Source organism: Triturus cristatus, chromosome 3_2, assembly GCF_964204655.1.
Source record: "Triturus cristatus chromosome 3_2, aTriCri1.1, whole genome shotgun sequence".
Taxonomy (NCBI): Eukaryota; Metazoa; Chordata; class Amphibia; order Caudata; family Salamandridae; genus Triturus; species Triturus cristatus.
Window position 1 is genome coordinate 909,121,287 of NC_140584.1, and position 27,937 is coordinate 909,149,223.

The 27,937-nt window shown below is 43.4% G+C and overlaps 1 protein-coding gene across 1 annotated transcript in view; it reads left to right on the forward strand.

Moving 5' to 3' along the window:
- VPS53 (VPS53 subunit of GARP complex) overlaps positions 1 to 27,937 on the forward strand; it is an 898,950-nt gene that overhangs the window by 487,470 nt on the left and 383,543 nt on the right. The gene's annotated exons all lie outside the window — the stretch shown is intronic.

The window sequence follows — 27,937 nt, forward strand, 5'->3', positions numbered from 1 at the left end:
GGGGCCCATGGTTCTATAATTGATACTTAGCCACAATATCACATCTCCTATGATAACTCTCAGCAAAGAGGTCTGTTGTGTCTCATAGTGCTATCTCGAGGAGTATTTCAGGACATCCTGGGTAATCTGATATATAATTTTAAGCCCTTTTTACTCGTTCATATCATACTTTCACTCATAATAACTAACAATGCTTTGCAGTATATTTGCCCGTGGCCTCTGAATGAGCAAAGCTGACCTCATGGGTGTGAATTTATAATCCGTGCTGCTCAGGTTTGAGATGATAGGTTCAAGCTGTTTCTTCAGGCTGGAATAGTGAAGGTTCAGAATGACTACAGTTGAAGGGAAGCTCAAGCCTATGCAGGAATACATCTGTACTTGGGGGTGGGTTTATTCTGGAGATGTTGACATCTGTATTAGTAATGTCATTGGATGCAGGATGGGACCTGTAGCTACTACTTTAGATCCTCCTATGTAGAGCACCTGATTAGCCAATCGGGTGCAAACTTTGTACACCCAACTTTGGGTTGCCGGGCATTCTCTAGTTGGTTACCTGAATTTTCTGTTCTGAAGTAGGTTTCAGAAATGCTGTTGTCTGACACTGTTACTTATCTCAGTATTGAATTTTTTATGTATTGTACTACCCACACCTGTAGGGTACCGGAGTACTGTGAGTTTAGCACTGGGCACTATTCCTGTTACCCACTATCACTGTTATATATATAATTTTTTTGGGGTGCAACAGAGGTTTAATATCATAGCATCTTGTTCAATAGTCGTATTTATTGGAAGATTTCCATGAACGTACATGGTTCCCTGAACACTTCTTCAAGAAGGAGAAATCAATCTAACAAAATGTAGATAAGCACTGTGTATGCAAAATGACGTTCCCCTGTATGTTTTAATATATTTTGTAAGAAAATGAGCACAACATATTTTAAACCCATGAAGATATTCCAGAGCACCTAAAACAAACAGAGCTGCAGTGCTTGGCCAATATTTTACATGTCATTCTTTTTAAAAGAGAAAAATAAAAATCTGTTCCCATAGACATAGACAAAAGACTGCTCTTTCACTTTAAGGCAGCCACGAGCCACCACCATCTCATCATGAATTGCAATAACATTTGCTCCCTCAGTTCTTCTTTTATCCCTGAACTTTGGCTCTTGCCTTTTCACTTGTTTTTGTATGAATACAATTCTGTGGAGCAAAGTTGGGCTTCACTCACTGTTTGTAGCATCGGTCTTCTTTATGAAGATATTTTTTCTCAAGGCATCTTTTCCTGGCATATTTCCTGTCAATCTTCTGGAAGGGCGTGAGTATAGTAAAGGAAACTGGGGTTGGACCTGCCCCTTCCTCAGTCTCGAGACATCATGGTGCTGAAAGCCCCTCTCACTTCTTTTTCATATGTAGTCCTACTTAGCAGTAGTCAGTGGTTATTTGCTGACAGTGCCTTGCTCATGAGCTGTTTACGCTGTAACGTACGTTTTTGAGCTCTAATTTACAAGTAGTTTAATGAACATTTCTACTTTTTTATGCACAATGCATGCAAATGGTTCTGTATTTTGCAAAAGTGTACCGTTTTTTATGCGCAGGTACCGGTTTGCTTAGATCACATTCTGTGTTTGCGTCTCAATGTGATTAGTATTACAGGTCCGTGATGACTGTACCAGACACGGAAGTAATACCCTGATCCCAGCACCTAAGAGCACATTCAGATTATCTTCAGGTGGTTGATTCATCTAAGCAATCTGAATTGCTTGTATCAAGGGGACTAAATTCTAGGCTTCCCTTAGAAAGAGCGGTAATTTGGCAAATCGGTGCAACACATTCATACAACTGGCAGTGAAATATTGATAAATAGAAAAATGATGGATTCAAATAAAATCTTTTTTTTTTAAACTCAGCTACTTCGAAAAAGAGAAACATAATGTGTCTCTTTTGATTAGGCCAAGTGTAGAAAAGAAAAGACAGTATGGGCTGTGAGGCTGTACATGGTTTGCAAGCAAGATTTTGTTATTTTTAGGAAAACCGTGAAAGTCAGTGTACACAAATCCTAGGTTTAATAAGCCACGCTAGAAGGTAGGGATCCATGGCGTTTCCACACAAGATCACTCTTTGAACAGTCAAAAAAGATAAATGTTCTGCGCTGTAGTTGATGGCCGATCCACTGTGGATCTATCCTTCCAGTGCTATTTGTATGCCACGTGAAAAAGCTTTTCTTTTTTTTAAAAATATATTTTATTGATTTTTCCAATTATGACAAAAGCAGTTGGCACAATGTACATTAGTGTTCAATAGCATCAATATTGTTACATCATATGTGCTTTACGATAATTACAGTTTCACAGTTAATTATACAGCAGGTGTTGCTGAGCGGTGGCACCCAGGGGTTGAACATGATGCAACTTCCCATGTCTGTTTGAGCATGCAAAAGAAACAACTGGACTACCATGCGCTAGTATTGTGTGATGGGCAACATGTAGCAGTTGGTAGTGCTTAAGTGACAATGATATGTAGTGCAGCTAACAACTTGGGAAAGAGAACATAAAACTAGGAGCTGAGTTGGAGGATCTCATCCACCTTCCTGCATGAGTCTCGCCTGCTCTAGCCACGCCTGCTGCCCTGTTGTGTGGCCCTGTGTGACATTTAGTGTTTGAGCGTGGCTGTGTATTACATGGCCTAGGGCTGAGTGTCTTGGGTTGGTGTGGAAATACGGCTTGTGTGCGCGATGTCACTCTGCCGAATTGGTAGCCTGCAGGGTCGGGACTGGTGTGTCTACGCCCTGTTGGTGTGTCTACGCCCTGTTGCAGCGTCGCCAGAATTGCGTCCCAGTTTTCAGAGATAGGGACTTTCCTTAGGTCCGCGGTTTCTTCGTGCCAGATCGCTATGCTTTCCGCCCTGGCCCATGCAAGCACGGAGTGTCTCCATGCCTGTATCCGTGGGGGGGTCAGGGGCCTTCCAACTTCTGGTACTTAATCTCTTGGCTGTCACCGTGCCTAAGTCTAGGAACCAGGAGGTTATCTTGGTGTTACGGGTTCTGCGGAATTTCTGTAACAGGTATGTAGGCCAGTCAAAGGATATATCGCGTTTAGTGCAGGTGCGGAGTGTATCCGCTACTTCCCTCCAATATGCGCTGAGGCTGGTGCAGCTCCAGAGAATGTTTATGAGATCAGCATCGAGGGTGGCGCATCTGGTGCAGGCAGTGTTAGGGTGATTAAAATATCTGTTGATTTTGGCGGGCGTGAAATACGTTTTCTGGGTGATATAATATTGTATTTGCCTGACTCTCATGTTTCTGAGAATGCTCACAGGACTAGCCAGCACCCGCGCCCATTCTGCGTGTGAGAGTTGACGGCCCAGATCGTGCTCCCATTTGTGACGAAGGAGGTCTAGGCTGATCACTGCATGTTGCCTGAGTGAGGTGAGGAACCACCGCGTGAGGTGTCTGCCCTGTCCCATGACATGTATATATTGCATAGTAAGGCGTGTTTGTGGCTCAGTATCGAGATTACCCCATTTCACCGTTAATGTAGCCACTAGCGAACAGTGTAGAAGGAATTGGCCGGGGGGAGCCCTTCATCTTCTATCAGTGTTGCGAAGGGAACAATTGAACCATCGCGATATAGGTCTCCAAGATACTCTATGCCTGCTTCGTGCCATGGCTGTAAGTGTAGATTGACCTCTAGGGGTGCCTTCTAGAGGGAGCGCAGGGGTGTAGGGTGTTACGTGTCGGGTTAAGTAGAGGCTCCTTTGATAGCCTCTGTATGGCACGTTGAGCATCAGGGATTCTGGGGTCTTGCTTTCGCACCCGGGTGGAAGAACCTGACGAGCTGGAGCAGTGTGTGTGGCGGATGTGCGGTCGCCGTGTTGTCTCGTTGTCTGTCTGCAATCCATCTGGCTATTCCCTGTAGTTGGGCTGCCAGATAGTGTTCAAAGCACGGGCTGCTAGGCCTCCCTGGTCCGTTGGTAAATATAGTTTCTTCACTGCCACTCTATGCCGGACGGGACCCCATATAAAGTCTCTGACCATCCTTTCTATAGTGACAAAGAAGGGGGGAGGCACGAAAATGGCCAGGCTAGCAAAATAATAAAGGAATCTCGGCAGGGTCACCATTTTTATGAGTGCGACTCTGCCTGTCACGGCAAGTAGTAGTGTGCTCCAGAATTGCATCTGGAACCTGGTGGGTGTTAGCGCCCTGACTAGGTTGCCATCTAATAGGTCTGGCAGTTGACGATATATTCGTATGCCTAGGTATCTGAATGTGTCTGCGCTCCACTGCACCCTTCCCCCGTTAAGCTCAAGGCCTGGATCTTAGTTTCCTTCTCCGAAGGCATATAGTTTAGATTTGCCAACGTTAACATTCAGCACTGATATGGCCGCGAAGTCCCGTGGGATCTGTGCCAGTTGTCCAGGCACGTCATTTATGTCCCTCGGGTAGATCAGGAGATGGTCTGCGTACAGTGACACCTTGTGTGTGCCATCACCTAGAGGGATGCCATCATTTAATTGCTTTCTTATCGTCTCCACGAGAGGCTCTATCGCTAACGCGAAGAGGAGGGGGGGATAGTGGGCTGCCCTGCCTCGTCCCTCTTCGCACTGGGACTGTGTTCATCTTTACTCTTACAACTGGTTCTGTGTAGAGCAGACGGGTCATATCTAGGAAGGTGGGGCCTAGGTTATATTTCCCAAGAGTTGCGGGCATATAGTCCCCCTCCAGGGAGTCAAATGCCTTCTCGAGAGAGATTATGAGGCAGCCCAACCTTGGCCATGCGCATGTGGAATAAGCTGCAGCCCGAAAAAAGTGGCGTAGGTTGAGTGAGGTACTATGGGGTGGGATAAAGCCATTTTGGTCTGCGTGGACCAGAGCAGGGACCACCTGTGCAAGTCTGGCTGCCAGAACGTTCGCTAATAGTTTGTAGTCTGTGTTGAGCAGGGCAAGGGGTCTATTGGAGTTCATGTCCACGGGGTCCCTGTCGGGCTTAAGTAGGGATACCAAGTGTGCCTCGCGCAAGGAAGGAAGGAGCTATCTCGTTTCTATGGCGTCTTCATAAAGGGCATGTAATGGTTGTGCTAGCGACACCTGGTATGCATTGTAGTACTCCGCCTTGAGTCCATCAGGCCCTAGAGTCTTCTTCCCCATGGCCACGGACGATATTGCTTCTGTTATGTCCTCTACGAGATTTACTCGCTATGTGCCGGCGTCATCTCGGGTAGCTGTATACGGTTGAGGAAGGCTGTGAGGCATTGTGTATCGCAGCGTCCTTGGCATTGATACAGTCTGCTGTACCATGGATGCATGGATGTTGCCTTGTGTGTATATTAGGCGATGCGGGCTGCTCCCCTCACCCTTCGTGTCTGTTTCGTGTCACAGGAGCTGCGTTTCTATTAAGCTGTCTGCATATGTTTCAGGTGGCTCCCAAGCAATGTCCCCTCATTGCTACCTTAAATGCTTCCCATTCTACTAGTGTGTCTCCAACTGTCCCTTTGTTGATCTCGAAATATTAGAGGATTGCTGTTCCTAGAGATGAGCGGAACGTTGGGTCTTCAAGTGCCACGGTTTGGAGTCGCCATGTGGGGGCTGGGGGGTGCTCAGTCTCCCCAGCGAGTTTCAGCATTTGGGGGTTATGGTCGGAGTGTGTCCGGCCAAGGTATTCTGTCTGTCGAACATGGGGAAGTAGAATGGGAGATCCCACTATTCGATCCAAACGCACGTGGAGCCCATGTACCGCGGAGTAATACGAGTAGACTCGGGTGTCGGGGTTGAGGGTGTGCCATATGTCTAGCAGTATCCAGTGAGTGAGCCAGTCTACGAGTACCTGTACCGGTACTCACGAGGGCCTGGCTTTGATGCAGGTGGGGCTCCGGTCATCCATCACCTCGTCAGCACCTTCCACTCTTAATCACAGTGGAAGGCTGGGCTGGGCTCGTACAAGAGAATAGCTGCTCTTGTCACGCGTGCACGGTGATCTCCATGCCATACCTCTGCTCTGATGGCAGCCATCAGAGCACAGGTGTGGCTGCAGGGAGGTTAGTTTATCCTGTGTTCTTCTGCAGCGGGCGCAGACAGGAGGCTGTAAAACCTAATGGGCGAGGGTGTGAGAGGCATTGTAACACAGTGCTACAATGTCGCTCCTGTCGCAGGAAGCGCTATCTGTAAACTGCTGCCATTATACGTTTTTACACAGATTTGCCAGTACATCTATCACAAGACAAGATGTTGAGTACTATGTTAAAGTCAAATACCTGATATTGTGCATCTACAAAACACATAGAAAATGTTTTTCAAGTTAGTTTTGCTTGTGGTAGTATTTTCAAGAAGCCTGGACAGAACAAAAAGTTTGCCCTTGCTTTCACTGTCTATAACTATTGTGTTACAACTAAATTACATATTTGCATGTGTAAATAATATGGGCTCTCGGTACCAAACTCACTGATCCCTGCGAAACATGTGATATGCTCTTTGAACAGAGATGTTTCTAGCCGGCGCTAAACCATCTGGGCTTACATGCCACAAGGAAGTATACAGCTGTATTTTTATCAAATCCAATATATATAATGTATGACTAGGTAAGTGCATGTAACTCACACTCGTGGTTGCAATTTATTGCAGACTGTGATCGGACGGCAAAAGCAGGCTTACTAAAATGGTTCCTCTATTTTGCACCCCAAGGTGGTCATTGGTACTGATACAGATCAGGGTACCTAAAATATGCCCACTACCACGGATAGAGTAATCACACAGTTACACGCACATATATTCATCATACGCTAGGGCCCATTTCACTCACATACACTCAAATACTCTACCAGCAGCAAACCTGTGGGAAGAAAACTTCTAAAACACCCTGCATCTATATCTAGGCGATAGGACCAGTTTAGTGGTTATCTAACATAATATAAACAATCTATAAACAATGATCAAAAATACTCAATAATTGACAAAGAAAGAAATATTCAACACCATGTTTAAAAGTTATATTGCTTTATCTAAAATTAGTTAAAGTAAATCAGAATAAATCATTTCCCATAGTTACCTATTCTAACTAAGTGTCAGAACGGGTCAGGACCAGTCTCTCAGTAAAGTCTTTCAGGACCAGGTCCTCAGCATCAGTCCTCAGCAACGCAAGTTCACGCGGCAAGGCGACGAAAGAAAAGTGTGGGGAGAGCCCTCCCTAAGCTAACATTTTATAATGCAAAATACAATGAAAACCCACATGAATTCAACAAGTAAAATTGTAGCACTGAGCGGAACGAGAAGGAAGGGATGTAACTTTGCAACATCTTGAAATCTCCGCTCAGGAAAAGTCATAATACGCAAACTTCGGAACAGGAACCAAAGATTTGAAACTATTAAAGTTCATTTCCCTCGGCAAACCGGCTTTAGCACAGAGTTCTTTCTGAGGCTCTTTGTTTACCAAGGACAAATCATTTCTCTTGAAGATCCTCCAAACTTGCTGATGTCCTCCCGGAAATTTCCATATAAGGACTATGGTCAGTTGTCTGTAACCGAATTCCAGCAGGGGTCTCCCATGTCACATCACAGATTTCGCCTGTACCAGAGCTCAGCCAGGCTTCAAATTATTCTCAGTTATTTTCATGAAGGCCTCCATAGGCCACAATAGACCATCTTTAATTAAAGAGACAAAATAAAGATTACTACATCATAATGATTAAACAGTGTTAACCCCCACTAACACCCTTATGTGTATGCATTTATCTAGCTTTGCGACATAAAAAAGCATTAATTCAGACAGCATTTTGTGCTTAAAATAAATAGCACACAGCAACATTTAAACATGAAAACTTGCACGTTATTGTGAATACATAAACAGCACACACATGCTGACCCTCGTGTAACCTTCTCTTGTGTTAGGACAAACAGGTTGATTAGTGAAACACACTTGCACAAAACTAATAATTAGTTGTTAATTATTAATAATTAATAAAACGCATAGACATGCCAGAGCTTCAAAAACCCCAGAATTTTCTAACAGAAAACTCTGCTCCAGCAATCCCCCCTTTGGTGATTTTATCACCAAATAAACCCACAAAAAAAAAAAAAATTAGTGAAAATTTAGTCCCATTTTAGGAGATATCAGAAATGTCTTTTCCCCTTAGACAACATTACACACCAGTCACTCTTTCATCATCTCTCTTTGTCTCTAGATAAACACTCTCCCTCAATTCTTCTAATTCAATCTCTTCTGGTTCTCTTTTCGAATTTTCCGAATTCTTACTTTTCTTTTCATTTTTCAATTTCTCTTTCCCTCTCCTGTTTTTACAACACACACACATTAATCTCAGTATCAGCAAAGCAACAATTATACAAGACAAGGGAAACAATATTCTACCTATAATAGTACTACCTATTTTTGCAATAAAATCCTTAACAGCTATCATCTTATTAGCTAGTTTAGTCCATAAACTCCCAGTTTCAAGTGGTACTAAATCTTCATGCAAATCAGTAATATTTTTGATATAGACCTTTAGGTCTTTACTTTCATCAGGAATGTAAGTGCAACAATGTTGAACTTTCAAAATTCCACAAACTCCACCCTCCTTAGCCAAAAGAATATCAAGGGCAAGTCGATTTTGCATAGACATGGCACGTACGGCACTTAACTCCGTATTTACCAAAAGAAATCCTCCTGCGGTATTTGTCGATAAACGATCAACCACTGTGGACAATTTCCGAATTCCATAAGCATTTAACGAAATTCCCACTGCTGGAATCAAAACCCCAAAAATATCACCCACAATTTCAGACCAAGTTTCTCTCTTAAAACGTTTTAATAGGTTAATATCTTCTACATCACTTATTTCATCTGTATGAAAAATCTTAGGAAAAACCAAACCCACATAACATGTGCCATACCAATGGTCAGGCAACTTGTAATAAGCCTTGTTCCCACACACATAGCACACTCCTGGAAAAATTGTATCTTCTCCACCTCTGAAACCCCAACCAGTCGCAACGAAGTATGTATCATGGCACTCACTAGTCCCCACAAAATATGTATCATATTGGGATTTCCTTCTGGTAATGCATAGTTTACCCTTCTGCGGTGCATCTAGAGCCAAAGTTGGACTCGCCCCATTTCTCAACTCTTTTCCCATTTCAATGTCCCAAATTGTCTCACTCACTTCATATTTCCCTGCTTTCTCATGCATGTTCACTCTCCTTTCCTCTACCATATCCAGGAAAGCTTTCTCCTCTTCTTTCAAACTGCAAGTTAAATTATTCTTAAAAATGTAATCTAATGTTAGTCCTTTTTCTTCAATAAAAATTTCACCAAAAGTGTTAGCTTCTTTAGCTGGATTCAGTTCTTTGTTCATTGGCAAATGCCCAAAAATACTATCTCTGTTAGACATCTTATAATCTATTTTCCTTAACAAATAAAAAACACTACTTAAAATACTACAAGAAATACCATATGTAGCTGGTAAATGGTGATAAGTAACACCCTCTGAAACGGATGCAGGTAACTGCATGCAGACATAGCAATCCCTCACTTCCATTGTCTTCACATATTCATATAACAGTCTAGAAAAAACATTACTAGAAAAATTGTTAATTGACCTATCTTTGTGTATGTAACTATTTCTAATTGGAATTTCTTTTTGTGAATTCTTCTCTATATTAGTCATATTTTCTGTGTCCATCCCAAATTCAACCTTAAAAGTAACTAATAAAATTAAAACACCCCATAGAAGCATTAATATTCCAGTACAACAGCAGCACATCTTGCACCACCTTTTTAAGAAGGCACATCTATTTTGATTATCCTCTATGTTAGCCATTCTGCTTTAACTTCTACTACTCCACTACTGAAATTAGAACTCTTCAAATCTCCAACGTTTATTCCAAACTCTTCAGCTTCTTCAAAGATTTTTCTGTTCACTCAGTCCAAGTGAATCCTTCTTTTACTCAGTTTGGATACTCATCGTCTTTCACTCCAATTTCTTCAACATCAAATTGTATCAGATCTCCAACACTCGAATCCTCAGTATCTGACTCTTCTCTGATGTCAGTCAAGAGTACTTTCAGAATTTCACCAGTATTTTCCTCAACCACTTCTCTCAAGACCACTTCCGGATTATCTTGAGTCACTGTTTCTTCTTTTCCTTCTTCAGACAGTGTCACATAAGACCATTCCGGTGATCTGTACTTTTGGTTGGGTCTTTTAACTCTTTTTATTTCTACTGGTTCTTTTGTTCTTCTTGATTCTTCTTCTTCAGCCTTTGAAGTTTGACTGGATACCTCATTCACTTGTTCAGCTCCCGATGTATTTGCTCTTATTATCCTGTATCTTAGTCTTTTCACTCTGTTGTTAGGCCAACGATCTCCTTTCACAACCTTTTTCGGCTTTTCCTTAACATTCCTTTCTCCAATCGAAGTTCTCTTTCTCAGAACTCGACCTTCTGTTTGTTCATTCTCATCATCCGATTCTGTTTCAATTGCCCTTTGCTTTCGTTTCTTAGCAGTTTTCTTTTCTTTCACAGATTCTTTCACCACTATTTGAGACTTCCCTACTTCTGTCCCTCCTCGGGTCTCCAACACGCAATCTTCTTGCTGTCTATTTGTCCCTTTACCTAGCTCCTCATCAATGTTCCCTACACCTCCTCGGGGGTCTTCCGCAATCTGTCCCTCTCTATCTTCTTCTGACCCTGTTTCTTCAAGAATAATCTCAAGTGGTTCTTCAATTTCCTCCTCTTCCGATTCAGGAGTAGTCTCTGTGTGTTTTCTCTTTTCTTTTCTTTTTCCTCCACTGCTACTCGAAACTTCAGGCTCTTTCACAGAATCAGAATCTGATCTTCCTTCTGATACTCGCAGTGAATCTCTTGAAGCTCTCTCTGCTTCTTTTCTCACTGATTCTGTATCTTCAGGATCTTCACCATCACTGGAATCTGACTCTTCATAATACTCTTCACCAGTTCCCTCTCTCGGACTTGGAATTCTCAGAGTATGACTTGCATGTACCCAGTGTCTTACTCCAGCACACTTTACTGCAGTCGTTGTAGTCAGAATAACTTGTCTCGGCCTTCCCCACCTTGGAATCAAGCAATTTCTTCGTCTGTGCACCTTAATCCTCACCCAGTCTCCTGGACTCAGATCATGGGCTTGCTTCTTCTCAAGTGTGGTAGCTTCTTCTCCAACCTGGTGAAACACAGAATGAACTGCGTCAGCCAGGCCTTTACAGTAATCCAAAATCATGTCATCAGTTATTGTCATCAATTTATTCACAGGCACGAATGCATGGCGCATTGCACGTCCCATAATGATTTCATGCGGACTCAATCCTGTAGTTCTGTCTGGAGTAGATCTCATAGTCATCAAGACTAGAGGCAGAACATCTGGCCATTTCATGCCAGTGGCTAAGCACATTTTTCCAATTCTGTTTTTGATTGTGCCATTAATCTGCTCAACCACACCAGAAGCCTCTGGTCGGTATGCACAATGTAGCTTCTGCTGTATTTTTAATGCTTCACAAATCAAACTAATGAGTTCATTTTGAAAGTGTCTACCTCTGTCAGATTCAACTGTAACTGGAAACCCAAACCTAGGAATCAACTCCCTCAACAGTAATTTTGCCACTGTCAATCCATCATTTCTTCTTGTCGGGTAAGCTTCCACCCACCTTGAAAATAAACAGACTACCACTAGGACATACCTCAGTCTATTCACCTGGGGCATTTCAATGAAATCAATTTGCATTCTTGTGAAAGGACCTCCTTCTCTGCCAATTGTCCCTAAACTCACCACTGTCTTTTTTCCAGTGTTAAATTGCTGACAAATCAAACATCTTTGACAGATGCTTTCCGCAATTGTCCTAAACTTTGTATTGTACCAGGTCTGTTTAAAGGACCTAATCATCGCGTCCCTCCCCAGATGTCCCTGACCATGATACATCCTTGCCATTGACGACAAAATTGAGTTTGGCATCACTGGTCTGCCATCTCTGTAGACCCAAACATGGTCTGTTTCTCTTGGAGCACATCCTGCCTTAACCCAATCTTGTTTCTCTTCTTCTCCTGCCTCATCTTGTAACTGTTTCACTTCATCCCACGTTTCTAGGACATTAGTAAACATCACAGAAGGGAAAGACATTTCTTTCTTTTCTCTTTCCCTGTTAATTGATTGATTTAATTTCGCGCAATACTGTGCCACATCGTTAGCATACCTGTTGCCAACAGTGATAAAATCCTCTCCCGAAACATGTGCTGCACATTTTACAACTGCTAACTCCTTAGGCAGCTGTATCGCCTCAAGCAATTTCCCAATCAGCTCAGCATTCTTTATCGGAGTTCCACTCGATGTCAAGAAACCTCTTTGTAGCCACAGTTGGCCAAAATCATGCACCACTCCAAATCCATACTGACTATCAGTCAACACAGTTGTTCTCAAATCTTTCCCAATCTCACAAGCTCTTGTCAATGCCACTAATTCAGCAACTTGCGCAGATTTTACTCCTTTCAATGGTGATGCTTCCATAACTTCTGAAACTTTGCACACTGCATATGCTGCACAAAGCACACCATTATCATTTCTCAGGCATGATCCATCCACAAACAACACATGATCATTCTCAGGCAAGGGAACATCCTTGATATCTGGTCTTGGTTTCGTACAGTACTCAAGCACATCCAAACAATCATGATCATTTTCCATCTTTATACCCACATTCTCAATATCCGGCAAAAGTGTCGCTGGATTCACATTCGTACATCTTTCAAGAGTCACATTTGATGCTCCCAAAATCACTTTCTCATACTTAGTCAACCGACTATTTGACATATGCTGAGTTCTGCTTCTTGTCAAAAGAATTGCCACATTGTGAGGTACGAATACCCTTACAGGATATCCCATTATGATTCCTTCACTCTGTTCCAGGCTTCTGCATGTTGCAGCCACAGATTTTAGACAACCTGGTAAACCCACAGCTACAGGGTCAAGTGTCGATGAGAAGTACGCAATAGGCCTTCTCAATTGTCCATGTTTCTGGATTAACACTGAAAGTGCACATCCATTTCTCTCACTGCAGTACAGTTCAAACTCTTTTTCATAGTCTGGCATACCCAGAGCTGGAGCTTCACACATTTTTGTTTTGAGCTCTTCAAATGCTGCCAATTGTTCTGCATCTAGATCCAATGGATCTGTCATGTCACTTTTTGTCAACTTAATCAATGGCTTTGCTATCAGGGAAAAATTAATTATCCACTGACGACAATATCCCACCATACCCAGGAACATTCTCACTTCTCTCTGGGTTTTTGGAGCTTTCATTTCCCTGATTATTTTGATCCTGTCAGTAGTCACTTTTCTCAGACCTTTCTCAATATTATGTCCAAGATAATGCACCTCTTTCTTGCAAAATTGTAATTTGGCTGGGGATACCTTTAACCCTCCATCTGCCAGATGATTCAGTAAAGCTATGGTATCCACTTCACAAGCTTCACGTGTCTTTGATGCCACCAGTAGGTCATCAATGTACTGTACTAGCACTGAGCTTTCAGGCATGATCAAACTTTCCAACGATCTTTTCAATAACTGATTGAATATCGAAGGACTCTCCGTATACCCCTGTGGGATACGACACCATGCTAAAATGCGCTGGCCAAACCTAAATGCAAAAATTGGCTGGCTGTCATGATGCAATGGAATTGAAAAGAATGCATGACACAAATCAATCACTGTATACCACTCAGCATCATGTGGAATTTGATACAGAATCACCGATGGATTTGGCACGATGGGACAACATGCCACCACAATCTGATTAACTTTTCTCAGGTCCTGCACGATCCTGAACTTGCCATTAGGCTTTTTCAGTCCCATTATCGGTGAATTACACGGACTACTCAGTAGTTCTCTTAGTACTCCTTGCTGAATCATTTTCTCAATTATAGGAGTTATCCCTTCAATTATCTCTGGTGTCATTTTGTACTGAGGAATGTTAGGATATGCAATTCCTTCTTTTACTGCAATTTTCACTGGATCTACATTATTCATCAATCCCACATCCTCTCCTGTAAAATCCCAAACTGCTCCTTTCACTGTGTCTCTCAGCACCTGAGGCAGATCCTCCGGATTGAACACTGGAAATGTACCAATTAATTCACTTTCTCTATTTTCTAAAGTCATCCGGTAGAAAACATCATCATCTGGTGTCTCAAAAGCTATTCCATCTGGTGTACAGAAAATTGTGCAGTTCATCTTGCATAATAAATCCCTACCTAACAGGTTCACTGGGCTTGTGTCACAGACAATAAATCTGTGCATGTCTGAAAATTTCCCTATCTGTACTTTCACTGGTTCAGTAAGACGTGTTCTGATTTGTGTATTAGCTACACCAACTACTTGGATTGCTTCATCCGAGAGAGGAAGATTTCTAACATCTGTTGACCTAACAGTTGATCTTGTCGCACCTGTGTCTACTAAAAAAGTAACACCTTCTTCATTTATTTTCCCATCCACAAATGGTCCTGCCTGGTCTATTTCTAGAGTTGCACCAAGTATGCACTCCTCTTCCTCTCCTCGGCACCGTCAATAATCACCTTCAGACTCACTCCCTTCACTCTTTAACAAGTACTGTTGTACCTTGTTAGTACGTCTTGGTTTGTTTACCTTTTCATCATTGAAGAATCCCGAATCCTGACTGTACTTTTGTACCCCTCTATTCTGCGGTAAAGGTGGTTTTGGCTCTTGACTCTGCTGCTGTCTCACAACTTTCTGCTGTTGTTGCTGTTGCTGCTGGTTATTCCCTTCATTCTGCACCTGTTGATTTAAGGATTTACCCTCATTTAATGGTGGATTAGGACATTCCGACCTCCAATGTCCCAGTTGGCCACAGTTGTGACACGGGAACTTTTTCTTTGCTTCCTCAAGACTTCCTCTTCCTTTACCTGCAAATCTTGGTCTATTTCCTGTATTATTTCCTGTATTATTTGCCTGTTCCACTAACTGTGCTTCCTGTCTTTCTGCAACTTTCACTTGTGCCCACATTGCTTTTTCTTTCAACTTTCTTTGTTTTGCTTCAATTTCATCACTGAAATATTTTGCATGTCTCAGAATCTCATCTACTTTCTTACTCTGCCAATCCACTGTGTGTTCACGAATTCTCTCACTAATTTCAGGTCTAAGACCATATACAAATCTGTATACAAAATGACTCAAATCTTTGTCACCCAGATGTTCATCTCCACTGAATTGTTTAAAAGCCAGTATCAGCCTTTCGTAAAAAGCATGAACTGATTCTTTTGCTTCCTGTTGTGTTCGATCTATCTTAACCCAGTCTGTCTCTTTTGGAGGAACTTTACTCTTCAGGTATACCATCACCTGATCGTACTTCCTCATTACTTCCGGATCTGGTGCCCCTGTTATTGGATCTCTTGGATATTCCTCACTAGGCCAACTCACAACTATTTTACACTCAGTCCACAAGTCTGCTGGAACAATTATATCAAACAGACTATTCAGGTCAACCCACAGCACTTTTGACAATTTCACAAACCTGTCTACCTGCCTATACCACTCGACGGGCTTTTCTCTCAATCGAGGGAAATCATTCGTAAATGATAAAATATCCTGTCTGGTCCATGGAACGTGTACATATCCTCCTCCAGGTATTTCTCTCATGGGAAACTGCTCCACTGGTTTCTCTTTTTCTCTCACTGGAAATGCTGAGTAAGTTGTTCTATCTTCACATTCATCCCTTTTCTTATACCACCTATCCTTCCACTTTTCCACATCACCCCATCTACGCAATAATGCCACCATTTCTTTAATTTGTCCTGTTCTACCAGAATTATTCAAATTCTCTATGTCCTTCTCTGTGAAATCCATCCTGTACGTTTTCTGTAAAGCCTTTACTTTATCAATGTCAACTCCTTGCTCATTTGCTATCGCTCTCAGTCTATCATGTGTATTTCTTGCCCTCCATGTTATGCTCTTGCACATGAACAATAATTCACCATCATGATGACTTTTCAGGATTTCTGTCGGAACTGTTCCTGTCACAAGCTCTTCTAATTCTATACGTAATTTAACCACATCAACAACTTGTGAATCTTTATCCTTTTTCTGAAGAACCTTCATCCAGTCATTTAGGTCATCAACTGTTATTTCCGCAGTTTTTCTTGCTGAAACTATTTTTTTCTGCGGTTCTAAAATTGGCATCCCTAAACTACTAGAATCACTAATATCCATGAATTCATTACCTGTGTCATGTCTTGTTTGTCTCAGGTCATTTCTCCCTGTTCTTTTACCTGAATCTCCTGAAGGACCAGCTGAATTATTTGCAACATATGGAACTACCAGCCCATTTTCACCTGCTCTCTGTCCGTCAAGTATAGGAATTACCGGACCTATAGTAACAGGCACTGTAACAGCTTCCATATTCATCGTTAACTCTCTAATTTTCTCAGTCAGTTCTGTTGTCGTCTTTGCTAATTGTCTGGCATTTCTGGCATTTTCCTCTCTGAAAGAACTATTATTTCTTGATTCAGGTGTCATTTTTTCTTTCTCAACTGTATCTCTTATCGGAGAAACAACTGGTGTACTTTCTTCCGATTCTGATCTATACGGAGGTGGTCTCTTGTACATCATATCATTCAAGACCTCATCTTCAAATTCTCCATATCTTCTCTTATCTGTCTCAGAAACCCTTTCTTCTGAAGGAGCCGAAGCTTCAACTGTTCTCATAGGATATAATCCATCTGACATGGTAGCATCTCGCCATCTTTTCATTCGATCCTGATGTGTCTCACGATCATGTCTCCTCCCAAACATATACCTGTAGTACCCTCCAGACCTTTGCTTTTCTCGGTCATGTACTTCCTCTTCCCATTCCACTAAAGCCTCAAACTGTGTAGGTCTCGGCTTCGGATCTAAGCATAACATCTTTTCCCGTAAATTTCTCAACACGGCCAGATTAAATGAACCATGTTCTGGGAATGCTAAAACACCATCTTCTTTAGTATACCTGACCCAATTCTGCAACCATATACAGGTATGTAATCCATATTTCGCAACCATGAAGGATGCAGGTGTCTTCGCTGGAGGTAGCAACTCGCCCTCTCTTGTCTTAACCTCTTTATCCTTGCTAAACCACTTCTTAACCTTTCCAAAGAAGGTTTTCTTCTTTTTCTCTTCTTGGTAATACATTTTAACGCTTACCAAACTCTCTACTCTTTCCGTATGGAGCGTCTACGTCACTGAACAGTTCTTCCAATCCCTGCGCGACTCACACTAACGCACCAATCTTAGCGCGAACCCTATTCTGAGTTACTATCCAATCAGTGCGCGAACCTTCTGACGTCAGCAGCCGCTGCAGTCTCTGTCTCCTGTCTCTGTCACTCGTCTACCCCTCCTTTACTAAAACTCTCAGTAGACTTCGTGTGTCAAAATTTCTACAAATCTATTAGTTACAACATAAAAACATCTCCATTGTCTGCTTCGCTAACCACAGAATAGTAAAAGAGTGTCTATTTCTCAAGAGTCAACAACTTTACATACATCTCATAACTGTTTCCTCTAGGACGTATCCAAAAGAGTCTTACAATCAATAAATGTATATGCATTCACGCACATTCATACGAGAAAAATATAGTACATACACACAGAATCCTGCTTCTCGAGAACAGCACAACCTGTCTCTGTACAGAATTATAACTCACATCAACTAAGCAGCTTACCTCTGCCCAGTTCTGCTAACAAGCTCAGAGAATACCTACTACTCCTCCCGCAATAAGCTTTAACGGCAATCCTTACGGATCCCTGGGACTTAAGACCAGAGTTTCACAGATAACCTTTACTATGATTCACACTCCTTATATACTAGAAATGTCTAATAGTAACATACAACAATGTCACTGATTCCGAACCCAGACAATGTGAACGCGCAACTTCTATTGTTACACGTAATTCCTTACAATCCCGTCTTTCCCGAGAGCAGCATATACACCTTCCTCTGCCCTACTACGGAACTACTTCCAGCTTCCAAGTTCCAGAAGCACTACATATAACTCAACATTACGACTCCAACATTTAGTATTAGTACATATACCAAAAACATCAAAAATAGATCAAAAAAATAATAAGCTAATTTACAAGCAATCTTATCTTATCAGATCAAGACAACCATCTAAACCATCCTCTGCTACCAGAGAAATTGATACAGATCAGGGTACCTAAAATATGCCCACTACCACGGATAGAGTAATCACACAGTTACACGCACATATATTCATCATACGCTAGGGCCCATTTCACTCACATACACTCAAATACTCTACCAGCAGCAAACCTGTGGGAAGAAAACTTCTAAAACACCCTGCATCTATATCTAGGCGATAGGACCAGTTTAGTGGTTATCTAACATAATATAAACAATCTATAAACAATGATCAAAAATACTCAATAATTGACAAAGAAAGAAATATTCAACACCATGTTTAAAAGTTATATTGCTTTATCTAAAATTAGTTAAAGTAAATCAGAATAAATCATTTCCCATAGTTACCTATTCTAACTAAGTGTCAGAACGGGTCAGGACCAGTCTCTCAGTAAAGTCTTTCAGGACCAGGTCCTCAGCATCAGTCCTCAGCAACGCAAGTTCACGCGGCAAGGCGACGAAAGAAAAGTGTGGGGAGAGCCCTCCCTAAGCTAACATTTTATAATGCAAAATACAATGAAAACCCACATGAATTCAACAAGTAAAATTGTAGCACTGAGCGGAACGAGAAGGAAGGGATGTAACTTTGCAACATCTTGAAATCTCCGCTCAGGAAAAGTCATAATACGCAAACTTCGGAACAGGAACCAAAGATTTGAAACTATTAAAGTTCATTTCCCTCGGCAAACCGGCTTTAGCACAGAGTTCTTTCTGAGGCTCTTTGTTTACCAAGGACAAATCATTTCTCTTGAAGATCCTCCAAACTTGCTGATGTCCTCCCGGAAATTTCCATATAAGGACTACGGTCAGTTGTCTGTAACCGAATTCCAGCAGGGGTCTCCCTTGTCACATCACAGATTTCGCCTGTACCAGAGCTCAGCCAGGCTTCAAATTATTCTCAGTTATTTTCATGAAGGCCTCCATAGGCCACAATAGACCATCTTTAATTAAAGAGACAAAATAAAGATTACTACATCATAATGATTAAACAGTGTTAACCCCCACTAACACCCTTATGTGTATGCATTTATCTAGCTTTGCGACATAAAAAAGCATTAATTCAGACAGCATTTTGTGCTTAAAATAAATAGCACACAGCAACATTTAAACATGAAAACTTGCACGTTATTGTGAATACATAAACAGCACACACATGCTGACCCTCGTGTAACCTTCTCTTGTGTTAGGACAAACAGGTTGATTAGTGAAACACACTTGCACAAAACTAATAATTAGTTGTTAATTATTAATAATTAATAAAACGCATAGACATGCCAGAGCTTCAAAAACCCCAGAATTTTCTAACAGAAAACTCTGCTCCAGCAGTACAATTTATTTTAGTACAAGCACAGCAAATATATTTTATTTCCAATAAGTCCCATCTCCTGACTGGGACTTCATGTCATCTGTAACGAGATGTGATTGTCTGATGCTTTTTAAAAAAATATTTATTTCATCGACATTTAAAAATACAAGAATACATTTGACATTTACTATAGTAAGTATATGAGGCAGATATGTTATTATCTAATTTAACATACATGGGATTGGAATAAATACTGCAAAGTAATGTCAACAAAAGATTTTTTAGTAATTCAAATTATCCAACAGAGACGTTTTTTCAACATGTGTGCTGTTACATACACGGGTGTATATTTTAATTACACAGAGTATATTCAGAGAACCCAGTTAGATACCTTTATTTATCTAAAATCACATGTGCAACCTGTTTATTCTGTCCACCACTCCTTTTCAATCACATAATGGAATGTTGAAAGGTTGAGCCACCAGCAGCTACTGCACCAGTGTCTCCGTGTCAACATTTCTTATTCAGTGGCAGCGAGAGAGAGAATATGAAATGAAATACCAGTATTTGTACAGCGCACAGTTACCTCCGAAGTGGTGTCCCGGCGCTGGAGGCCCTCGGGAAGATTAAGCGAGCTAATGTCCAAAGTCACATGGTGCTGGTGCTGGTCTAACCTGCCGCCGGCGCTGGGGATCAAACCTTAAACCCCGTAGTGCAGAGTCACCCTGGCCGATGCGCTACACCTCTTCCACATATGCTGCTTATAGAAGTTACACAAAGTATGTTCCTGGGAAAGCAACTTTGGTTTACATTTTAGACAGAAATACCCACTAGTGACGAGAATGAAAAGAGCGTCTGATGAATTACTCGCTTTTTTGCAGCTAAGTATTTAGTAATCTTATGAAACAGGAAGCCGGTGCCTTTCTCTCAAGTAAGTAAGATTGGGACACCATAAGTAGCAATAAAGTGGATAACTCTGGTGGTTAATGCACTTGTTAGAAAGATCTGTGTGCATTCTAATGCCTAAAGGGTCATTGTGCCTGCTGGAAAGCACAGCATGCAACATGTAGATCAGAGATTTGTTTTTGTTTTTATGTAGATAGCTCAGTTGGATACTGTTTTTGTTGCATAGATCCTTGTCTTCCCTGTGGGTCACAAGTTAACGTCCTTGGCATATATCTTAGAGAATTATGCCCCTGCAGCAAGGACCTGCATGCAACAACAAGGCATATATATAAAACCTTACTGTTTTTTTCTCAATCTTTTCATTTTTTAAGGTTGCTAAAAAAGGGTTAGTTTGGGTAGTAATAAACACTTATTAGTAAGTGCTATATAAATGGTTATTAGTGTGAAAAACTACTGGACAGATACATCCGATATTCTAACAATGAATGCATATTTCTTGCATAAAAACCTTTGAGTCAAAAACATAGCCCCGCCCCTTGTTCCGCCTTTGGCACCGCCCTTATGCCCGCCCCAAGCTCCACCACCAGTCTATCCCTCCTTATGATGAGTACCTGCACTTATTTTTGTCCATTTAAAGCACTGCCCACCTGTATGGTGTCGTTGTGGCACAGCAGCGGTGTCAACCGCTGCCGCGTTTTCTCACCTCCACGCGCCCACACTGAGCAGTCTCGCAACTAGGGGGGTCTTGGCGCCAAGGGGAAATCGCCTCTGAGCTGTACGTCCAACTTCCACTGCTTCCTGCCACGTGAGTGGGGCGTATGATTGCCAGGTGCGCGTTTGTTGGTCTAGGCCCGGCGAGCACACTTTATGAATGAGTGGGCCGAGTCCCCGATGCGGCACTTCTGACGTCTTCCCTGCTGGGCTCCTCAGTCTCTCCTACTTTCCCTCGGGCCTTCTTACCACTGTCACGTTGCTCTTGTGCTGACCCCAGACCTCAGGATCGCGTCTTAGAGCGCGGCCTCCCTAGTTCCGTACTGGCTGCTGGTTCGTTCCAGGCTGACTAGTACAGACAACCTCAGAGCACACACCGCTTCCAGGCCTAGGATCTAGGATACAGGCCTCCGAGTCAGCGCTGGGGCATCCGTGTGATCCCACCTCTGATGTTCATCCACTGCTATCCCTGGGCCATGTGCCGCAGTGATCCTTACAGCCGCAGTGGATCACTCACTAGTCTGCGCTTAGTCACGCTCTTGGGATGCCGCCCCCTTCAGTTATCTTGGTGCCGCTCCTGTCTTCAGTGGTGCGGTGGGCCGCACATAGGCCAGGGAGGCCTTGGCGCTATGGGGGGATCGCTTGTGGGCTGTACGGTGACCCTCTACTGTCTCCTGATGCGCAAGTGGGGCATTTGTTCACCCGGTGTGCGTTTGTTACTCTAGGCCGGGCGAGTGCACTTACGGAAGGAGGGGGTCGAGCGTCCCGTTGCGGCGCTCCTTGCATCTTCCCTGCTGAGCTTCTCTGTCTCTTCCACTTTCCCTTGGACCTCCTTGCTGCTATCCTGCCTTTCTTGCTCTGACCTCAGGATCGCGTCTCGGAGCACAACCTCCCCGGTCTTGTGTCTGCTGCTGATGCGCTCCAAGTTACTCCACACAAGTAACTGCCAGTGCCCGTCCAGGGCCGGGATCAGGGATACGGGCTTCTCAGCCCGGAGGCGTCCATATGGCCCCACCTTTGATGATCATCTGCTATTGTCCCAGGGCCATGTGCCGTGCTGATTCTCACAGCCGCAGTGTATCATTCGGTTTTCTGTGCCTAGTCTCGCTCCGGGCATGCCATCCCCTTCAAACACCTCGATGCCTCTCTGGTCACACTTTTGTCTTCAGTAGCGAGAAGGGCCGTACAACAGCAGGACCTCCGGTGCTTATTCCGCCGCCGACTTGCGATTTCCCGGGTTCCGTGAGACGCATTATGTGCCTGCACTCTGTCACAAACCCAATGTAGTTGGTTTGCCATGTAATGGCGCGGTATTACTCTGTTTGGCAGGATAATAGAGGGATTCATAGTGGAGCGCTAAGAAGTCGCGTCCATGTTGGCTGGCTAGCCATGCCCCCCACGTGAAAAAAGCTTTTCTTAATGTACTATAGTTTTCGTCTGCTTGAATATTTCAATACGAAAGATGTAGATATTTGTACCAATAACACAAACTAAGCAAGATGGGGTTGGTCACCCATGGATGTCTGTGTGATGTGAATGTACTTGGAGACAACTAAGTAAAGGCTAGATGTATGAAGATTAGTAATAACGATTACCAAATAGCAGTTGCCAATGTACAAAAGTAATATTTGGCCCATTAGTGATTTGTAGTGGATCGAAAATAGACCTAGCTCATGAATATCATTGAGGTATGTCGCCGTTTCTGACCCACTAGGGTTTGCTGCCATCACAGTGGTGGTAGCCTGCAGGGGTCAGCAGACTACCAAGTCGTGACTGCTTTTTAATAAAGTAGTCTTTCTTTTTAAATGCAGCCCATTTTCCTTAAAGGAAAACGGGATGCATTTAAAAATGAAAATGTGAAGTTTAATTTTACTGCCTGCTCTTAAATATATTTTTTAAACATTCTCAAAGGACATGGGCTCCCGAGAGGACCCCTTCCCATTTGCGAATGCATTTTGACCAACTTTGAGTCAGTGGTAATGTGCGAATGTTTTGCGACCGCATTTTGGTCTCAAAACATTCATGCATCCCATTCTGATTCGGTATTTGGAAGGGACGCCCTAAACACACCCCCTTCCAAATACTGAATTGGGATGTTTTCACAGTTCCAAATTGTGATTCGGTAACACGTTACCGAATCGTAATTTGGGACTAATGCATATATAAATGCATATTTGCAGTCGGAAACTTCATACATCTAGCCCCAGATCTGTGCTAAATGACTCAGTAGTACTACGGTAAGACTTTGTGTCACGCTGTCCATTCATTTTTGTTGTCTAGAGCTACTAGATTTTTGAGCATGTATGAACCCAGTGGTTAAGAATATGGGGCTGTATGTATATCGTAAATAATCTAGGGCAACTTCAGAACAATAAAGATATATCAGAACATGTCAAATGAAAGTAGTGACACTAGTATTTAGAAAAAATGCTCCCATAGCAGGGACAATGGCTTGGAGGCGTTTCCTTCCCCTCGTAGGAAGACCAATTGTTGTGGGCCCAGGAACTTAACTTTAAAGGAGCCTGCCCTATCACCAATAAATGTCAAGTGACACCTGAAAAGGCCCAGGTGGGTGAGAGCTACACCCAGTTTTGGTTTTGAGTGACCACAGAGCAGGGGATGCTAATTGCCCTGTGCATGCCCCTAGGTAGACATACAGATTCTGCACAAGGGTAGTCATGTTTCCCCATCTTGGATTTTATGAATAAGATACACTGTGGGGTTGTTTGCTTTAGGGCAAAAAAGATCTGCTGCAAAGGTGGGTAGGGTTGTCCATGGGAACATTTCCCCCATTGATTAGGAAAGAGTCAAGAGTCACCCCCACCTGTTAGCTGGTGGCAGGCATAACTGTGATATCCAAAAGCACCACCCTCAGAACTCTTGCTGAACTTGTGGAAGAACAGAGTGATTGCGCCTGCTGATGGAGACCTGTGAGTAGACCTGAAGGACTGGACTGGCTTCCACATGTACCCAGAACAAAAAGAAGTGGACTCAAAGAGTCAGTTGGCTTACCTCTCATCAGAAGACTCAACAAGATTGTTGTACATGAATCCGCTGACAAATGGATCTGTTCCTTCCTCACATGAAAAACTCAAAGGGTCAGGCTGTCACCCTTCACATCGGAGACCAAGAAACTGATATGCGGAGACCCACCGGGATCGTCCATCAGCTCCACCCTTTTCAACATATACATGACATTGTTTGCCATCATCATCTGATCGCGAGACATCACTGTCATCTCCTATGCAGATGACACCTAACTTATCCTCTTCCCTGTCTGAAAAGACAACCCCTACCAGAACCAACTTCACCAACTGCATAACCATGGTAGCAGACTAGATGTGAACCAACTACCTGAAGCTCAACTCTGAGAAGACGGAATTACTGGTCTTCAGCAACAAGACCTCCTTGTGGACTACACCTGGTGGCCATTAGAGCTAGGACTAATACCCACTCCTACAGACCATGCAAGAAGTCTAGGGATCATCCTAGGCAACAGCTCAACAAGACATCTCAAATCAACGCAGTGTGCGCCTTCTGTTTCCATATTCTACATATGCTACAAAAGATCTTTAAAGGGTTGTAACAGAACCCCAGATGGACCATCCCGCAAGCACTCATCACCAGCAGGCTGGACTACGGCAACACTTTTTATGCCAGAATCTCCAAACAACTCCTATGCAGTCTTCAGACGATCCAGAACACTGCTATAAGACTCATATTCAACCATCCACACCGCATCCACATCACTCCACGCCTCAGGAAGCTTCACTGGCTCCCCATTCACATGCACGGCCAATTCATACTTGACACGCACACATACAAAGCCATACACAATACAGGACCAGAATGTCTGAACAGAAGCATACACTTTCACCAATCTACCAGACACCTACGCCCTGCCTTACCCTCACTCACACACATTCCCCGCATCTGCAAAAGCAAAACTGGAGGTCGCTCATTCTCCTACATTGCACCCAAGACCAGGAGCGACCTCCCTCAACATATCAGAGCCTGCTCCTTACTTTTGGTTCTGCAAGAAGCTGAAGTCCTGGCTCTTTGTTTAACCACCGTGGGGACCACACACCTGCCCAAGCTTCTCGATACCTTCTCGGGTTATTAGTGCGTTATACAAATTAATATAACATAACCTCCTGTATGGCAACTGTGACACAACACTTTGCAAGAGGCCTTTTCCCTATAGTGTCCAGTTGACCAGTAGCAACTGGACGTGACCTTTTGGGCTTCGCCTGACAATCAGGGGAATTGTCTGTAGGAGAGTAGGATCTGCTTCACATGTTTACCCCCACTTTTTGCTGGTGTTTCACTGTTTTTCGACTTTAGTCTGGCTGGGACCCTGCTATTCAGGGCCCCAGCCTAGCTGCTTCCTCTCTAAATTGATTACATGTTCTTTAGGTACACTTCAGATAGGATCTGGAGGTCCCTTATAAGTGCCTAGTATATAGTATACTATGTACCCAGGGCATAGGTACCCCAGAAGCCTACCAGGGGCTGAAGCATGTATTATGCCACCCCTGGAAAGCCACCCAAAATGACACCACAGGTCTGCTACTGCAGCCTGGGTAAGGTGGTGCATGCCCCCCTTACTGTGATATAGGTTACCTATATCACTATATATATATAAACTCCTGGTCACCGTGCACTTTTGCAAGTGCATTGACTTCTCGGCGTCTCCTGAAGTCGTGCGCGGGCAGACTTGAAGCCCCCACCTCGAGCACTGAATCCACCAAAGATTGTCGGCCTAGTCTCCCCGAGTGACCTGTGGGCTGCCATTTTGTGTTTCGTCTCAAGGTCCCTTCGCGATCCCTGGTCCGTTGACAGGTGGGTCCCTGAGGGGGTAACTTTGAATTTCCTTGGGCTTCCTTGGTTGCTCCAAACGTGCCCCTACTCCCTACCAAGTGGCGAGTCCCACAGACCTTGCTGGTCTGCACCGAAGCATCTTTCTCGTTTCTGCGTGGGTTGCTGTTGCCAAGGCTTATTGTGTCCAATCCGTGCACTGACGCTGCAGCACTCGACATCCTTTGTGGGACAGCTCGAATCCAGCTCCTGGTCATCCTCGACGTCTCCTTGCCTTCGAGGCAGAAGAGTCAAGCTTCACTTTCTTCACCTGAAATCACCTGACATCGGTGGGCATCTGCCTATCGCCTTCCTGGTCACTGGCTAGTGACCCAGACTCTGTGCCCTCTGCTTTCAGGTTCTTCTCATCGTCGATCCAGGCTTGGATCTCTTCGGACACTTCGCATCTTCCCAGCAGCAGCACTTCTTTGCCAGCTCCCATTGAAATAGACGACGCGACCCGACACCAAAATACACCTATGCACCCGGCTTCCCTGGGTGAGGTAACACGAGTACTCCGGTGCTCCCGTGGGTGTTAGCCCTTGAACTTCCTACGTCCAAAAGGGTTTGGTCCTGACTCAATTTTAAGTGTCCCTAATCTTTAAAAATCTAACCACGACTTTCCCCATAGAAGCTAACGGGAGCTCGCGGCTATGTTCACACACTGCACACGGCCCCGTGGGTCCCCTGTGTCACTACCTTGGGTCGTTCCTTGGGGTCCCAGCAATTCTATAGGCTCTAGGCCTTGTGTCTAGTTAAGTTGTGATTCTTATACCACTATTTTAGTATATGGTTTGGCTCGCCTGACGTATATTTGTGCTTATTACTGTGATATTTGAAGTGTAACTTATGTGTTTTGACCTCTAGTCTCATAAAGAGTCTAGGAGGGTGTGTTTAGAAATAAATACATGTATTTTATATATATACCTGGTGTGGTTATCTTTCATTTAGGCACTTAAGAGATTATAGACTGGTAAAACAAGCTGCTTTACATTCCTTCAAGACTTAGCCTGAAGGCTGCTTTCCATAGCTACCACTAGGATAGCTTTCAATAAAGGTTGTCTTTTACCTATAACCAATAAGGGGTTGTTTGGACTGGTAAAGGGTGCCCACTATAACTAGTGGACAGCATATACCAGACCAACTTCTCACATTGGTGTGCAGCGTGTGGGATTCCAGCTTGCTAATGTTTTACCAGATAATCTCAATTGAGTGACTAACTGAAAACCACTAAAGGTACCCTAGGTACATATAATACAAGCTTTAGAATAACAGTAAGTTCTACTGAACTTAGAGTTGTGTGTTAAGGGCTTAGCACACCCTTTCTACAAGTCAAGAGAGTTTAGTAGGCCACACTAGAGTAGGTAGTGCAATATACCACACCACACTAGTAATATCTTCAAGGCCAGGAACCAGTAGATCCCTGCCAGAAGCCAACGGGCTTCTAAATTACCATTCATGGAATTGAGCATTATGTACAACTAGGAAACTGAAGACAGGCAAACGTCCAACCACCCAACATCTCATAGAAGGTACTCAGGCTGGATGATCTCAGCAGATCTATAGGATCTGAAGGGGTAGGCAGAGTGGGTGGGACATCACCTGAGGAAGGGCCTAGGGGTGTAACTCCCCATGACCTGACCTCTTCGGCTGGCCAGGCAGGTTGACAATGATCTGGACCTGGAAAATCCAATTCCCCTGGAAGGTGATGGAGAGGGCCACACAAGCCCCTCTTTGTCCCTTCTGGAAGAGTTGGTGGTGGGCCTAGAAGGTCAAGATCTCCCTCAGTGGACTCTAACCATTCTTACTCATCAGTAGAGACCTCTGTTTCCTCTCATAGGAGGGAAACCTCTCAGGAGAGGAGGGAGAGACTGCTTAAGTATGAGGAAGCTCAGCTGGAAATCAGAAAAAGGCAGGTAGCCCTAGATAAGGAGGCCCTAGAGCTCTACAGAGCTAGTTAGAAGAAAGTTGGGACTAGAG